Source organism: Mercenaria mercenaria, chromosome 1, assembly GCF_021730395.1.
Source record: "Mercenaria mercenaria strain notata chromosome 1, MADL_Memer_1, whole genome shotgun sequence".
NCBI lineage: Eukaryota > Metazoa > Mollusca > Bivalvia > Venerida > Veneridae > Mercenaria > Mercenaria mercenaria.
The window spans coordinates 64,871,429-64,889,791 of record NC_069361.1 but is presented as its reverse complement, the minus strand read 5'-3'; positions in this window follow the sequence as shown (position 1 = coordinate 64,889,791).

Below are 18,363 nucleotides of genomic sequence, written 5' to 3'. Positions count from 1 at the left end.
AGGCTCAGTTGGTTGTAACAAGTCCAAAAAAAAGGCATAACTAAACAAGCAATAATCGGACAACATGCGCATGTCATCTTCATACTGATGCCGAATACAAATTTTAAATGAATTTGGTGAAAACTGTAAGGGGATTGAGTACACAAGGAAGTGTGACGAACGGACGGAAATGACGGACAGTTCTAACACTCTCAACTCAGTGGACATTAAAATAATGGTGACAAGTTACATCATTTAGGAGCACAATGTAAATTTCTTGCCGGAATGTAATTTAAAATGTGGCAAACATAACTATACGTTTCATCTGAATATAAACACTTTTCGTTTCAATACATCAAAATCTTTTTACACATTTAAAGTTTTTGCAAGGCCATCGTAACTGGCATGACCCCGAATTTAGACACCTTTATAGAGAAACTGATGATAACTGGTTTGTGATTAAACAAATATAATGAATTAATCTTTATTTATCCATTAAGGCAGGGGCCTGCTGGCAAGATAATGGACCTATAATGCGCATTTAAATGGGTCTCTGAGGGCCTTCTATTGACTTGAACACTGCAGTTCCTAATCACTTTGTTTATATAGTCAATACACGACATGTTCTGGTAAATTCTATCTAAACAATCTGGTACTTTCAGCATTATTTATTCAACTAAATGCATGCCAATGAGGTAATGCAAATAATAATGAAACATATAAAAACGAGGTCACAAATAAAACTATCAAATATATAAGTGTTTCCAAATTTATCGAACAGAGCGGCTAAGCTGAATAATATATTTCAGTTCCAATCAAATATTCTTAAAAACCACACAGTATTTTTTTTTATTATATTATTATCTATTATTCATTTGCATAAAAAATCTCTTGTTATATTTTATTCGGATACATTTTTCAAACATTCGAAAGAGAAACTCATTTCAACAAAAATTGATATTCATATATATAGGCAAAGAAGTATATTTGACGTAGGGTATATTTTTCTATCACTGTCATCATTAATGAAGAAGTAAATTGAACTGATATGTAGAATTTTAGAACATGAATGTATTTTTCATAGTTTCGTTGTTGTGATTTTCTTTTCCAAATTATAAGTGTACCATCGCATTGAAAAAGAACATCATGTGGATGACGCTTAACTGAGATAATTATGACGTTAACGCCGTTACATAATCCTATGTCATGTGACTAAGTGATATTATCTATACGAGGTATACAGAAATTTGTATTTTTTCTTAGAAACTGGATGAATTTGAAGAATATATATTATTTAACAGCCACATTCCAAAAACAATTCCTATTAACATGACAAAGTAATATTCACTTGATATGTTACGGTGTCTTTAAATAAAGGGTTGCAGTATCTCGACACTCCGTCCATTCGGAGTTGACCTGTTTGCAATAACGGTCAATGGTCATTACGGGTATTTTCTAAAGATGTCTATGGCATTTGGCTATCTTGTGGGTAAGATAAAGCTGTGAATTTATGTCAATTTTCACGAAAATAACTATTTACGCAGACACCGCTTCCTGCTTCAAGCGTTTAGTATTTCTTGCAAACATTTCAATAACAACGATTAAATATCATTCATAAAAGCCGAATCAATCCAAGTATCGTAAGAACGTGATAAAATAAATTACAGATACTAGAGAAGACAAATCACCCAGCTAATTGCTGGAGAATATCAGGCTCGAGACTGAAGGCATTTAGCTATCACATCTGAGGAGTGAAACCACTTTGAAACCATGTAGTCACTTATCAATGGAGGAAGCTATGATGATAGAAACATAATGCACGTGAAACATGCTGCAAGGGAAAATATTGCATTAATTATTGACTGAAGTTGTTCACATATAATACAAAAATAAATACAGTGCATGTTCAAAATGTTCTGCAAATCAAGGACTATGACGTAAAAATTCAATGGCACACAAACTCTTCAAAGATTACAATACACTTTTTAAGTATTTGTGTGTATTTCATTATCGTCTTTGATACGGTTTAAAGTTAATCGGTGGATAAACTGAAAAGTGAGCAACTACGTCCAGATGTACACGTAATATCAGTATTCATAAAATGTACTTATAACGTCTACAGAACACAATTACTGTGTTAGTAACGCTGTAGAAGATTCTTTACATACGGTATACACTACATGAGTGATGCTACAACCATATACGGCCTACAACTCGCTGATCAATTTGCCTTTACTTTTAATTGACAATAACTAACAATTATTGAAAGTATATTTCTAAACTTGAAAAAAAATATACTTAAATAAAAAAAATAATCTTCCACATTAAAATGGCAGGGACATCTGGACATAATATAGTTCAGAGCGGTAACAGACAACATGGCAATAATAGGGAATCGATCGCGACGAAAATCGAGATCTATCCCTCTACGGTAACATGCGATATACCGAATGAGATATATTCCATCGAATTAAAAAATGTGTACTTCCGGCACGTGCACAGAGCGTCTGACTTCGGATTTTTTGGAAGAATACGCTTTTCCTTGTGCCTAATAAGCGTCCACATAACTTGTCCGAACCGCAACGTCTTGCACGTACAAATATGGATATATGGTATATATACACGTAGTGAGCACTTGTAAATAAAAGCACCTATCCAAGAGGTGGAAATTACCTGTAATACAATACAATATGGGCAGTGTTGTTTTTATTCCAAAATCTACCTTTAAATTGATAGGGAATCGATCCTGCGCGCTGCGGTAACATGCGATATACCGAATGAGATATTCACTGTCGAATTAAAAAATGTGCCCTTCCGTGCTGTTATTAGACAGTTCTTTTCAAATGTTATGGAATGAGTTGATGTCAGATCGATTCCCAATCGAGGCAGTACCTTATTTCATATCAGAAGATATCATAAGTCTGTCTTTTCATATTGAATTTAATCAACGAGTTTAATAAATTCAAATGATACAAAATTCTTTTTATAACATGTTAGCTTTTTCTGTTTCCCTCTTTCTCTTCTATAGACCAAGCAAATTTCAACTGATCAGTTATCGATACTTGAAACGACACATGTCAAAATAAAAAATGTGTTGAAATCTATTACGGAGTGTCATTTATACCCAGTATCACGGCATATAAATTAATGCAATTCGACACGACTGAAATACGGAAGAGCACTAGTGCCAGGTGTATGTTATTTATTAATCAAATGACGTGACTTGATAGCAGTTTTATTTTTATTTTTTTTAAAAGAGAGAAAAAAAGTGTCTTGTTAAAAAGTAATCATATTGTAATACCGGCTTTAAAATCTGTAGTCCACGAAAGCCTTCAAAAATTCGCACCCACATTCACCATATTTCAATACACACAAAATAGCAAAGTAAACGAAATGAGAGTATAGCACGTATGAGTCCTATCTCTTAGCACAGGAAAATATCAACACAACAAAACTTGAACGGGGTAAAAAGGTCGGAACAATTTAATAACTTATGATGCACCTTCTCTCTGATCGTTTCTTAAATGATGAATTTCCCATGTAAATTTGCGCATAAATAATCATATCTTATACTTATCTACTTAATGCATAAAGAATATGATAAGTGAATGGGTTTGTTTTGGCTAAACATATTACGTAATTTGTCAAGTTCTATTGATGCTAGGCTAAATAATCACCACGAATGACGTGGCACGGATGCTCAAAGCAGCGTGTGACTTTTGAAATCTAAACACCTGGCAAATTCAAGGAAATATGCGATTTCAAAACAGTTGTCGTAAAATGAATGCGAACAATATTCGGCCGAAAACACCAAACTATTATAATAACACCGCAATGCGAACCAATATACACCCGAAAGTATAACCTCTGACCCCCTAAGTGTGACCTTGACCTTGTAGCTAGCCACCTGCCCATCGTCTCGATGTGGTGAACATTTGTGTCAAGTTACTTCGAAATCTTTCAAGGGGTTCAAGAGTTATAGAACGATGACCTTTGACCCCTAAGTGTGACCTTGACCGTGAAACGATACATCCAGAACATGCGCTCAGTACGTCGTCTCGATGTGGTGAACATTTGTGCCAAGTTTCTTTACAATCTTTCAAGCAGTTCAAGAGTTACAGAGCGGACACGAAACACACTCATATGACCTTTGACCCCTAAGTGAGACACTGACCTTGAAGCGAGCCATCCAGAACATGCGCTCTGCAAGTCGTCTTGATGTGGTGAACATTTGTGTCAAGTTTCTTTGAAATCCTTCAAGGGGTTCAAGAGTTACAGAGCGGACACGAAACACACTCATATGACCTTTGACCCCTAAGTGAGACACTGACCTTGAAGCGAGCCATCCAGAACATGCGCTCTGCAAGTCGTCTTGATGTGGTGAACATTTGTGTCAAGTTTCTTTGAAATCCTTCAAAGGGTTCAAGAGTTACAGAGCGGACACGAAACACACTCATATGACCTTTGACCCGTAAGTGAGACACTGACCTTGAAACCAGCCATACAGAACATGCACTCTGCACGTTGTCCCGATGTGGTGAACATTTGTGTTAAGTTTCTTTGAAATCCTTCAAGGGGTTCAAGAGTTACAGAGCGGACACGAAATTTCTAACGGACGGACAGACGGACGGACACCGGGGGTATAACATAATACGTCCCTTTGGACGTATAACAAGTCCTTATTTAAACCGCTGTTAACTTTTTTTTCTTTTAAGAAAATACGTACGGTAATTACTGTTGCATATTAAAAATATTTCCACTATAAATATTGTTAACTTATAGCAGTGGTTCTGTCTTTGCGAACAGTGCAAGCCAAGACCAGCCTGCACGGACAAGGTCTACACTCAATGGTTCGCTATTCAGTCAGTAAATTTTCATTGAACACCCCTTTGATAAATAAGTGGTACTATCCAAACTGAATGACAGACCGGTCCATTTTAGAAATTTAGCAGGGAAGGGCTAATAAAGAAAATATATGCACCTCCGCAACATTAGCGCAAAAATTGGTGAACGCATTTACACATTTATTAATCTACTGCCAAAAACGTTTTGCCGGCAGAAGCAAGTACAGAAAAGGTAAGTCCTCAAACTCTAGGGTATGACTAAATACCTGTTTGAATTGATCTAACTCAGTTTCGCGACTAGTCATAAAACTTTTATTCTCAGAAACTGACCAATGGCAAGCTTGCATTCTGGGACTAGTCTCCGGATTCGTGACCAATGACAAGCTTGCATTCTCGCATTCTGGGTCTGGTCTCCGGACTCGTAACCAATGACAAGCTTGCATTCTGGGACTGGTCTCCAGACTCGTGACCAATGGCAAGCTTGCATTCTGGGACTGGTCTCCGGACTCGTGACCAATGGCAAGCTTGCATTCTGGGACTGGTCTCCGGATTCGTGACCAATGACAAGCTTGCATTCTCGCATTCTGGGACTGGTCTCAGGACTCGTGACCAATGGCAAGCTTGCATTCTTTAACTGGTCTCAGGACTCGTGACCAATGGCAAGCTTGCATTCTGGGACTGGTCTCAGGACTCGTGACCAATGGCAAGCTTGCATTCTGGGGTTGGTCTCAGGACTCGTGACCAATGACAAGCTTGCATTCTGGGGCTGGTCTCAGGACTCGTGACCAATGGCAAGCTTGCATTCTTGGACTGGTCTCCGGACTCGTGACCAGTGGCAAGCTTGCATTCTAGGACTGGTCTCAGGACTCGTGACCAGTGGCAAGCTTGCATTCTTGGACTGGTCTCAGGACTAGTGACCAATGGCAAGCTTGCATTCTGGGACTGGTCTTAGAGCTCGTGACCAATGGCAAGCTTGCATTCTGGGACTGGTCTCAGGACTCGTGACCAATGACAAGCTTGCATTCTGGGACTGGTCCCAGGACTCGTGACCAATGGCAAGCTTGCATTCTGGGACTGGTCTCCGGACTCGTGACCAATGGCAAGCTTGCATTCTGGGACTGGTCTCCGGACTCGTGACCAATGACAAGCTTGCATTCTTGGACTGGTCTCAGGACTAGTGACCAATGGCAAGCTTGCATTCTGGGACTGGTCTCCGGACTCGTGACCAATGACAAGCTTGCATTCTTGGACTGGTCTCAGGACTCGTGACCAATGGCAAGCTTGCATTCTGGGACTGGTCTCAGAACTCGTGACCAATGGCAAGCTTGCATTCTGGGACTGGTATCTGGACTAGTGACCAATTGCAAGGTTGCATTCTGGGACTGGTCTCCAGGCCCGTGACCAATGGCAAGCTTGCATTCCGGGACTGGTCTCCGAACGCGTGACCAATGGTAAGCTTGCATTCTCGCATTCTGAGACTGGTTTCCGGACTCATGACCAATGGCAAGCTTGCATTCTGGGACTTGTCTCCGAGCACTGAAGAAACCTAGTCCACTCTTTTAATAATTTCAAATCGTGATATATTGGATGTTTTATAAACGTGATAACTATTGATACAAATCGGCACCATCAAAGAAACACGAGACATGGAACAGACTAAACACGGCGGATAGAACATTAATTATGTCGCAATTAATTGATAAAACCTCCTATAATGATACTGACATGAACCGTCCTATCTGCACGAAAATTCATAGCGTTTGTTAGCACAGGCTGACGAAAGATCTGCAGTGATAAAGGAAGATCTAGAGAAACTAAACAAAATTTCATGACAAATAATTATGCACTTGTGAAAGTAAAATGTCTCTAATGTATACAAACAAGTTTTCATTTGCGCTCACAGACCATTAAGGCGGCGAGATAAAAGTAAAATGAGCCATTATGATCCTTGAGTAAAAAAAACGAAAAGTACAGAAAATTTGGATATCATGACAAGTATGCAAAACAGTATTTGCAAAACAGTATTCACGGGTACTACTTACAGCACAGGGAATAAAATGCCGTTTGCAATTTTTGAGAAATAAAGCGACCAGTGACAGGAAGGGTCAGAGGTTATGTCAGCAACATGTGCATCTATTTTGTTTACAGCACAATAACCAATCCTAAAGCACGTTCCTCCTGACCATTGTCAGATCTTATTACACACGGGAAAAGTCATTACCCGTGGCAGAATGGGAAACTCAAAACATTGATTATACTCACAGGCATTCGTTACTCTCGTTTGGTCAAAAATGAAGCTATATATGATACGAAACATCAATAGACAGTTCAGGACCCAAAAATAAATCCAGCACTAAGTATTTGCTACAATTTATATGCACGTAGCTGTATTTTAATATTTGTAGACGCTTTTGTATGGCTGTTTTAAGTGTTTAGTCGTGACATTCGAATCGGCACGATCGGTTACGACTAACGCAACTGTCAAATTTTGTCAATGTTTAAAAACTTATTTCTCAGAAATAAACCAAGACATGTAAATGATCTACCCGGGAACTGAAAGATACATGCCATGGGTATTGTTGGCATGCGGATATTTGGCCATATCTTTTTTGGTTGAAAAATGACCGAGTGTGAAACGAAGGTCACCAATATGCAGCACTTATTCACCTTTCATTAACTAATATATAGTAAATGGGTGCTGGATTAATTTTTGCGTTCTGAGCTGTTTACTGATGTTTCTTGGGTAACCTATTGCGAAGAATACAGAATTTCAAAAATCATGGCTGCCAGGGATATGGTCACTTTTCTTTAAAAACATTAAAACTATGTCATCTTTCCCCCCAACCTCTTACCCCACCCCCGCCCTCCAACACGCACACACAGTCATTACCCACCTGTTAGACTTGCTACCCACCCGTATTTATCAAGAAGAAACTTTTACAATAATCCTGTAAGAAATCACCGGCACCATTTCAAAATAGTTTCATAGACATTTTCCTTGCATAACTCTCTGCTAGACTGTTCAAGCAAGTGGTATAACTCAGATAAGCGATCCAGGGCCATCATACCCCTCTTGTTTGTGAAAAAAAAATAAAGTTCATAAATTGTTATCTGAAAGATTTTGAAAAATCTTTCTACACAGATTTGTTAAAAGGAAATCTAACATAAAATAGGACTCAACAATACGTGGCTTTTCCTAGGGGATCTTAATCTTATTATTTTTTTAACTTAAAATAATGTACTAAAACTGTACTGTGCAGTCTTTTATATGTTGAAAGAAAGGATATTTGTCTCCGGATAGTAATCTTTTTTCTCCGTTTTATTCCATTCCTCGCATAATCGATTAAAGACTCGTCCCAATCTAATTACTGATAAGCTAAACACGGACCACTTAATAGATAATTACTTACTGAATACGTATAAACAATCCCGTCAACCACAACCCTTCATTACGCATTTTCAATAATCATCCGGGAGATTATTATCTATTTACAGGCAAATCGCCGTCTCCAAAATCAAATTAGATACCGCACTGTATCGGGAGTGTCGAAAGACGCTCCCCATCTTGCCGGCAATAAAATCCCAGAGTTGTATTAGCAATTTATTCAGTGAGTTGCAAAGTTTATTTTATCGCCATGTGAAATGTATCATTTTGATGATGTGCCGGCGGGTTAAACGTTATCTTAGTGATTAGAAACCATTAATGCGTGGTTTTGTGTACGCACTGGCGAAAGATGCCGTATTTTCACAATGGCAATAATGTGTTTTATTCCTGTGTGCAAATCGATTCTGTAATAAAAGCTATATACTGATCTTACAAGGACTGGACAGGTTTTGGCTTTAAAATGGCCTTTCTTCAAAATTAATGTTTGGTTATATTATAAACAATAGAACATTGCTTTTTGTTTCTAAATTAATGCAAAAAAAAAATATCTTTTAAAACGATATTCGGCGTTGGTGGGGTTTTAATGTGTTGAAAATGTTGGATTGCAGTATAAATAAAGAATGAAGTCAATCTTCATAATGTGCATGCTATAGAAACACATTATTTGTCAGAAACTAAGTTTAAACCTGTTTGAGAAATATAGCAATAATTTCATGATATATTAAAATTTTCTTTTTTCTTTGTTGTCGAAGGATCTGGAGCCTTGTCACGTTAGAATGCAACTCAGAAAAGTAACCGCTGTGTAAAAGTCATTTTTAGCTCGACCATTTGATTTTTTTTAAACAGTATAGCTTTAGCTGTCCACACCTGCGTCACAACAGTTTTGCATGTATGCAGGTTTTTCAAAAAGCTCTCATCTGTTTTCAAGGCTTCAAGTGTGTTTGTATAAGTTCAGAGTTAGGTTTCTTCTATGTTAGCCTATATTATATACATGTCACACACATTTTTGAACCTAGGGCAATAATTTGAACAATTATGGTAGACATTACAAATTTGGTATCACACGCCAAATCTCAAGGCTCTAGCTATTACTGATTCAAAGAAGAAAAGTGCCCCTGGCAGCCATATTTTTGACGAATCGGAATAACTTTGAACAATCTTGGTCATACAAGAACAATTTGTGTAAAAATAATTGAAAATCGGGCTTGCAGTTTCAAACAAGATTTTTAAAGTTTCCACTATCTACATATCCTTAGGACGGTCAGCACATATTTATGCAATTTCGCCAGACATATGTATGTTTTTGACAACACAGAAAATGACGTCACTCGACCTTCAGCTATTTCCGGAAGTAAATAAAATGAAAGTAGAAATGCTAAACTTGAAAACGAAAGCCGCATTTTGATTCGTAGATAGTCAGGGGTCACGCGCAGGGGTCACCCCGTCTAAATGTATGCGCGTGGACTTCATTTTTCTTCTTTCTTTTTTTTTTTTTTTTTTTTTTTTTGCTATTGGGGAGCCAATTTTCAGCATTTTATTACGAGTTGAAATTACCTGGGCTTTAGTACAGCATGTCAGCTTTTAATCTATGAAAAAATATTTGAGCTCTGGATAAACAGAAATCCTACAGGGGTCCGTAACGGACTAAGGGTACATTGATAATTTTGGAACTTCATCAAATCGCTCAAAATGTCATTTTTGATGTTGTCTGAGAGTGTCAGTATATGCCTCAGATGTAAGATATAACCGTATTTGAGATAGACATTTCAGAAATATTTTCAAAATAAGTTTCGTGTAATAAATGTTGTTTCTACGGAAGCGTGAAAGGGCCATCAGACGCTAATACGTTTTAGTACGTTAAGGCTGCGGAAAGGATATAGGAAAAACTGACCACGCCCTCTGGCGGCCATGTTGTTTGACGAATCAAAATAATGTGAACAATCCTGGTAGAGGGTCACACAAGGACCATTTGCGTAAAATTATTCTAAAATCGGGCAAGCAGTTTCATATAAGATTTTTTAAAGTTTCCACATTATACATATATGGAAAAGTGACTACGCCCTCTGGCGGCCATGTTATTTGATGAAGCAAAATCATTTGAACAATCTTGGAAGAGGGTCACAAAAGGACAATTTGTGTAAAATTATTCTAAAATCGGGCCAGCAGTTTCACACAAGAAGATTTCAAAAAAGTTTTCACTATATACATATAGGGAAAAGTAACCACGCCCTCAAGCAGTCATGTTTTTTGACGAATTGGTATAATTTGAACAATCTTGGTAGAGGGTGACATAAGGACCATTTGTGTGAAATTATTTCAAAATTGGACCATCGGATTAGGAGGAGATGTCGTTTGAAGTTTTTTTTTTATCTATTTTTAGCCCTGGCAGCCCCTATGTGAAACCAAGCGGAACCGTTTGAACAACTTTGGTAGAGGACCACCCAAGGAACATCATGGCCAAGTCATCAAAATCCATGCATTGATTTTGTAGATGTCGTTTAAACACAAATGTTGACGACGGACGGACGACTTGACGGACGCACGCACGACGGACGACGGACACAGCGTGATCACAATAATAACTGATATAAGAGTTAAACTTGTACTTAGATTTCAGGTTAAAATTTTGATGCACGGTGCACCAAAATTAAACCTGAAAGTAAAAGTAAAAGGGGATATAATTCATGAAATATTGGTACCAGAGTTATGGACATTGAGTCATATGATGTGGTTGATAAGACTGAACTACTACTTTAAGTTTGAATCAAATTCATGTAGTAATAACTGAGATATGAAGTGCATCAAAACTTAAACCTGAAATTCTAAGTAAAAAGAGGGGATAATTCATGAAATATTGATGCAAGAGTTATGGCCCTTGTGTCATGTGATGTGAGTGATGATGCTGAATAACTATTTTAAGTTTGAATCAAATCCATTTAGTAGTAAGTGAGACAAGAGTGAAAGTGCATAAAAACTTTAACCTTAAAATTCTAAGTAAAAGGGGGAATAAATATCATGAAATATTGGTACCAGAGTTATAGACCTTGTGGCGATAAGGTGGAACAACTATTCTAAGTTTGAATTAAATCAATTTAGTAATACTTGAGACAACGTGAAAGTGCATCAAAATTTTAACCCGAAATTTTAAGTAAAGAGAGGGGATAATTCATGAAATATTGGTGTGAGAGTTATGGCCCTTGTGCTAAATGATGTGGGTGATGATGATGAATAATATTTTAAGTTTGCGATAAAGTGAAAGTGCATCAGAACTTAAATCAGAGTGCGAAGACGCCGGGTCGAGTAGGGCAGCTCTCCATACTTCGTATAGTAGAGCTGAAAACTATACGGTTAAATGCTTTTAAGGTTTCAATGCGTCATGAGTTTACCTTACAGGACAAGTTACGTAGCTCGCTGTTTATTTTTTATTTTGTCAAAATAATGCCACCTTTTAGTCAGAAATTTGGTTAAATTTTGTTGTGTTGACATAACATGACAAGTTTCTTACCAGGGCCGAATACTTTCACACATGACATTGTCTTTTGTATTATGAGATGATTTCACCTTGCAAGTAACATAACCCTAGCTTTTATTTAGTCAAAATTATGCTCCCTTTTGAATAGAAATTTAAAAACGTTTCGCATGTAAGCATGTTTCTCAGAAAACACTAAACCAGATGTTTTCAGATTATCCACGCCAGCGGTTTCCGAAAAGGAGATTTTTTTTAAAGTTTCCACTTTATACATATACGGAAGAGTGACATGGCCCTTTTGTGGATATGTTTTTTGACGAATCGGAATAAATTGAACAATCTTTGTAGAGGGTCACCAAAGAAACCTCTGTGTGAAATTATTCTAAAGCTGTCAGAGTCTGTTGCTTTATACGAGAAGATTTTTAGAGAAGAAGTTCCCACGAAATACATAGAGACAAATGACGACGCCCTATAGCGTCCATGGTCTTTTGCCAAATCTGAAAACCTTGAATAATCTTGCGTAAAATTTGGGTATGCAGTTTCATACAAAATTTTTAAAGTCTACACAATAAACATACTAGTAATAATAGAGGAAAGTGACCAGCCCCGCTGGCGGACATGCTTTTTGACGAATCGGAATATTTCGAACAATCTTTGTATGGGGTTACACAAAAACTGTTTGTGTGAAATTATTTCAAAATTGGGAAAGCAGTTACATACAAGAAGACTTAAAAGTTTCCACAATATACATATAAGGAAAAGTAACCACGACCCCCACCAGGCGGCCATGTTTTTGACAAATCAAAATATTTTGAAAATCTTGGTAGAGGGTCACGGAAGAACTATGTGTGTGAAATTACTTCAAAATCGGAGAAATGGTTTAAGAGGAGAATTTTGAAGATTTTTTTCTTCTATTTTTAGCCCATGTGCAACCAAGCGGAACTATTTGAACAACTTTGGAAGAAGACTATGCAAGAAACATCAAGGCTAAGTTTAATCAAGGCTTCCACCTGACGCTTTCAGGGATGTCGTTTGAAGAAAAGTGTGGTCTGACAGACGGTGGGTGATCACAATAGGTCACCCTAAAAGGTGAGCTTAAAAACGGCAGCCATTTTGTTTCCATGTCACCACAAAACAAAATGGCGGTTATAACTTATTTTCAAATTGAAAATATATTCAAATTATATTCAGGGATTTTACTCAAATCTTTTCAGTCTGGAAGCAATGAATAAATACGCATTAAGGGTAAATATCACTAACTCTTAAGAAATTATAATAGTTCAGCATTCAAGGGGAGTTTTGATAAATAAGGAGTGACGTCATCAACTTCATAAAGGCTGTTGCAACCCCCATTGATAAGGGGAAGTAACACTGTGGTGGAGATTGTGGACCGTTATAGGCTATATACCAATAAAAGAAATTGTTCTTTGTTTCATATAAAATTCAGCTACTTCAGAACAATTTTGTTACAGTTTCTAGATTTTCACTCCATCGTAGACCTATTTTCCACTAGATATCCACACATTTTCTTCAAGAAAACGAAAAGAAAAAGGGGTGTTGAATAGTATGCAGTGAAATGCAAGTCAACTGAAGTCAGGTACCCTCATATTGCCGCATTTCAGACAGCGGTCCGCAGAATAAACACCCTACTTTCGTTTTCAAGTAAACAACTCGAAAACATGCGAATATTAGCGCGAAAAGTGTCCTATTTTATGTAAAATTCATTCCACGAGTGAAATAGTGCCCATTTGGCCCCCGATTTACGCGCAAATGCGCGAAAAATGGAAAAATTAGGATCTATTTATTAGGGACTTCTTTCGACTACACCACGGAAGGCCACGGAAGCATATTTTTGACCGTATTACTGCATTATAACCTATAACTATCAATTTTTCTTTTAACTACCAATTCAGCAATTGTTCATATAACTACCATTCTTTTAAATGATCCAACATGATAAATTCTCTGTCAGTGTTAATATAATATTTTTATTTGACTCGATGAGCTTGTTTTTTGGTTCAAAATGACCCAGTTACGAGTTTGTCTAGATTGTATATTCAAACGTTTGTTGCAGGTTCTGTGTAAACTGGTTAAAACTATAGTCTTTGGAAAGTAAACAAGTTTTTCTATGATTTGAACAAGTGACATAGTTTCTGACCCCAGATGACCAAAAAAATGTGACCTACAGTAAAACTGTTGACAGCAGACATAGGGCGGCCACAATATTCTAGGTGAGCTGAAACAAAATTCCTAGCGGCTTGCAAAATATTAAAATGCCGATGTTACAAATTTTGAAGCACAGCAGTAATAGAGCAAAGGGCACAGACCTACATAAAGTCACCACATAAACTCCGTGAGAAAGAAATGCAATTATTTAACATTAAAATGTAAAGCTTTTCATCAGATCATGTAAGTTTTTATTCCTTACACATACAGTATCCTCAACGATGTATATTGAAATGGTACATGGTAAGTTACCGTATATTTGGATCAGTTCCATACTTTTGTATGAAATTTTTTCTTGTGGCGCGTCTGATTTCCACGAAATTTTGAAAGATTTTTATCACACCTCATTTGCATATTAAGGCAGATGTGGACGTTTGTAGTACGTATCTGAACTATATCCGAATCTCGGCATTAACAAATATCATTGGGGTCAAAATGTGCAGTGAGTCGTTGAGATCTATCACACTTTACAGTATTGCAAACTCAATGATGATATTCCGTGGATAAAATCATATAATCAGTACACATTGGAAACATAAAATGAAATGTTTTTTAACCAGGAAGGTCCTGTTGTTTTAACATGTGGAACCGGTAACGACGCAGAGTTGTGGTAGTAACGCAGACCGTGCGGTAAAATTCGTCGATTTGCGGTGACCTCAACGGCGGAATCTCCGAAGAATAAACAATATTCTAACACGATCCGATCCATTTTCCTATTAAACAAAGAAGGCCGAAAACGGTGAATTATTATACAACAATTCACTGTTCTGACGTCACAATTATTACGTCATAACGTCAAACGGCATATAGAGGCGCGCTAGAAAATAAGCCGATTGAAAACGGGAAAATATTTAATGAATACCGTCAAGGATGTACTTAACGTGTTAGAATCGAAATAATATATCTCATTTCGTGATTTGCTCTTGAATAAAATCATTGTCTGTCGTTCAGATGCGTATTATTATATCACTCGGGCTGCGCCCTCGTGATATTATTCCTTCGCATCTGAATTCCAAACGAATGTTTCTCATTGCAGAGTTGGTGCAGCCGTTCTGCGCCTGCGCGGAATTATTATCTATTGGAGCGCACGGCAAAATTACTCATTTTTTTTGCATGTCCGCACGCATCTAGTGTATCAAATGCATAATATACTCACTAGAGGTTAGGGTTAGTATCACCATGGTTACAAAATATATACATTTAAGATATTTTCTTTCAAATTTAGTTAATACGGTATATACCGGAGTCTGTAATATATCACAGGTGCACCAACTCTGTATTTAGTCACAGCCATTCCAAACAATGATTTATTCAGCGACAAATCACTAAATGAGATATATTATTTCTTAATTTTAATATACACTCAGAAGTTCAGTTCTTAACGGGCACTGGACTGATACGGTACACATATGTTGGCAGTAGAAAATCTTATTCTACACATTCCTCGACGAAGGTTCCCACGGCGATTTTAGTGTGTGTTTTATTAGTACATAATAACTATAAAACACGGGATTCGTATGGACGTTCAGACATAATGGACCAATAAAAGTACTTCAAATCATTTACTCTGACTGTATCTTCAAGTTGGAACTTTTAATGGCACAAAGTAAACCAACAGGACACATCGGAGTTGCGTAAATGAAGTTACTCGGTGTGCTGTTCTAACATGGTAAAATCGGGAGTTCACGTTATGTCTAAGTTCCGTGTTTTAACGTAGTGAAATTAACTATTTTCTGATTAATCAGTGGCACATCACTCAAGAGCACATGGTCAGATCCGGCTTAAAACTTGACAAAGCATGTTAAAATATAATTATGGTTGATGAGAGTGAAAACATTGTGAAATGTGGCATTTTATGAAACAAGGCCACATAACACGTACTACTCCGATCTGGCCAAAAATCGAACTGGGACCTCGATTTAATTCTGATGATGATTATGTAGTGTAATATTGTTAAATATGGCATTTTCTTTATAAATAAGGACCATGACTCTTGACCTAGTGGTTCTATTTGGTCCATAATCGTATTTAAACAAGAGCGCATGGTCATAAACATTTTGACTAAGTTTACGATTTCTGTAGAAACGGGCGTGCCAGAGTGTTAACAATTACGGACGGTCACGGTGTGCGGCCATCTAACATTCCTAAAAGCTCAACATAAACAGTCAGCTACAACAGAACTGTAATCTGACTATTACATGTCTGGCTGAAAGCCGAGTAAACGCGAGACAAAATCCTCAACAATTAAACAGTTAAATTGAACAATAATGGGAGTTAACAATGGGACTTTGTGCAAAAATCTTTAACTGAAGATAATGACCAGTTGTTCAATATGCATAGTACCTGTTTGTCGAACTGCACGTCTTACGTGAGAAATGCGCGATTGAAGTTGAATTCTTGACCATGTCTATCATACTATACACAGGGGTATAAGGTATTATGTACAGTGGCATTATATTTCTGTCTGGTGCAAATGCCTTTGGTCGCCGCGTATGGGACATCGGTTCTGCACATAGCTTTTACGAGGCGAATACTTTACCAAAGTTTCATACAACTAGTGGTTTAAGAAAGATAGACTGGACACAAAGTTCGGACGGAAGGACGGACTGAAACGAATACTTGTGTCCTGAAACATTGTCTCCGAATAGTCATAATAACTGTATTATTTGAATCTAACCGGTCCAACAAAAGGACCGACTTTTTATATAACAGATTGCTTTTTGATATATGTGGTAGCTTCCTGAATGCTCATTGTGTTTTAAATGCTAACAATAGGTCATTTCAGGGAATACACGCATTTCTCTTAATGGCGTCCTTTATGCTTCTAGAAAACTTACTAAACGTTCACACAGTGCATCCATTTAGCCATTTCTGGGAATATTTCTCAAAATGGAGTCCTTTCGCTGCTTCCTTACACGGGTATAACTAAACAATCACTAGGTGCTAATACCTCCGACCAACCCTCTCATCCCGGTACCCTCTGGCATTTGTGATAGAACCTTGTTTTGGCTCGAGTTTCAAATGGGCCATTTTGGAGATCATCATTCAAAACTGATCATACTGGCGTAATTCTGTTTCTTCTGAAGGACATCGGATATGATCACATGCTCTAAATTATTTCGGAGAATATCTTTCGCTGGTGTTTCTTCCCGATTCAGTATTCAAGAACACTCGATGGGCTGCGGTGTTTCAAACTTGCCATGATGGCATCAACTTGAATATAATTCACAATGTTTCCAATTTGCGACCGGTATCTTAACGACAGTATTTATGTGTTAATGACACCCAGTTATTCAAAATGATTGGCGTGGGGGGCGGGTTCATCCTGCTTATTTGTATCCACTTGTACTGATATTTGTGATTCCTTATTTACGTATCAATGAATGTCCATTGGAATTTAAAAAGACTACTGTCAAGCACTAATATGTTTTACTGCTCTTTTATCAAATCTTCTTACAATCCGCAGCAATACTTAGCTCGCTTTTTTGCTCGAAAATCGACAAGCTCTCGACACAATAAAACGTTGTTTGAAGAAGTTACTTTTAGACTTGGGTTTGAACTTTGTGAGGCATCTTTTGATAGGATGATATCACATGAAAAAGGTCAATGAAATATACTGTTTTTAGTCCTTTCAAGAAAAGCGCTATTACGTAAACAGCCCATCAACATCATCACAATTGTTTCCGACACAAATCTGATATCGTGGCAATTAAGGACAAGTCACGGATGAGATATTTTAGTATTACTGTAATATACAATAGGTATTGAATACACAAGTATGCTCATTAGATAAATCTTCAACATATTATGAAACAAGAGGGCCAAGATGGCCCTAGGTCGCTCACCTAAGAAACACTCCATAACAGTGTAAAACATGTTTGACCTAGTGATTTCATGGAAACAAATATTCTGACCAATTTTCATTAAGATTGGACCAAAAAATTGGTCTCTTGTGATAAAACAAGCATTTTCTTAGACATGACCTAGGTTTTGACCCTAGATGACCCATGTTCAAACTCGACCTAGATTTAATCAAGGCAATCATTCTGACCAAAATTCATGAAGATCAACTGAAAAATACAGCCTCTATCACATACAGAAGTTTTTTCTTTGATTTGACCAAGTGACCTAGTTTTGACCTCAGATGACCCATATTCAAATTCGACCTAGATTTCATTAAGGCAATCAACCTGACCAAATTTCATAAAAATCAATTAAAAAAAACAGTCTCTATCGCATACACAAGATTTTTCTTTAATTTGACCTAGTGACCTAGTTTTTGACCTCAGATAACCCATATTCAAAATTGACCTAGATTTCATCAAGGCAATCATTCTGACCAAATTTCATGAAGATCAATTGAAAAATACATCCTCTATTGCATACACAATGTTTTTCTTCGATTTGACCTAGTGACCTAGTTTTTTACCCCCGATGACCCATTTTCGAACTCGGCCTAG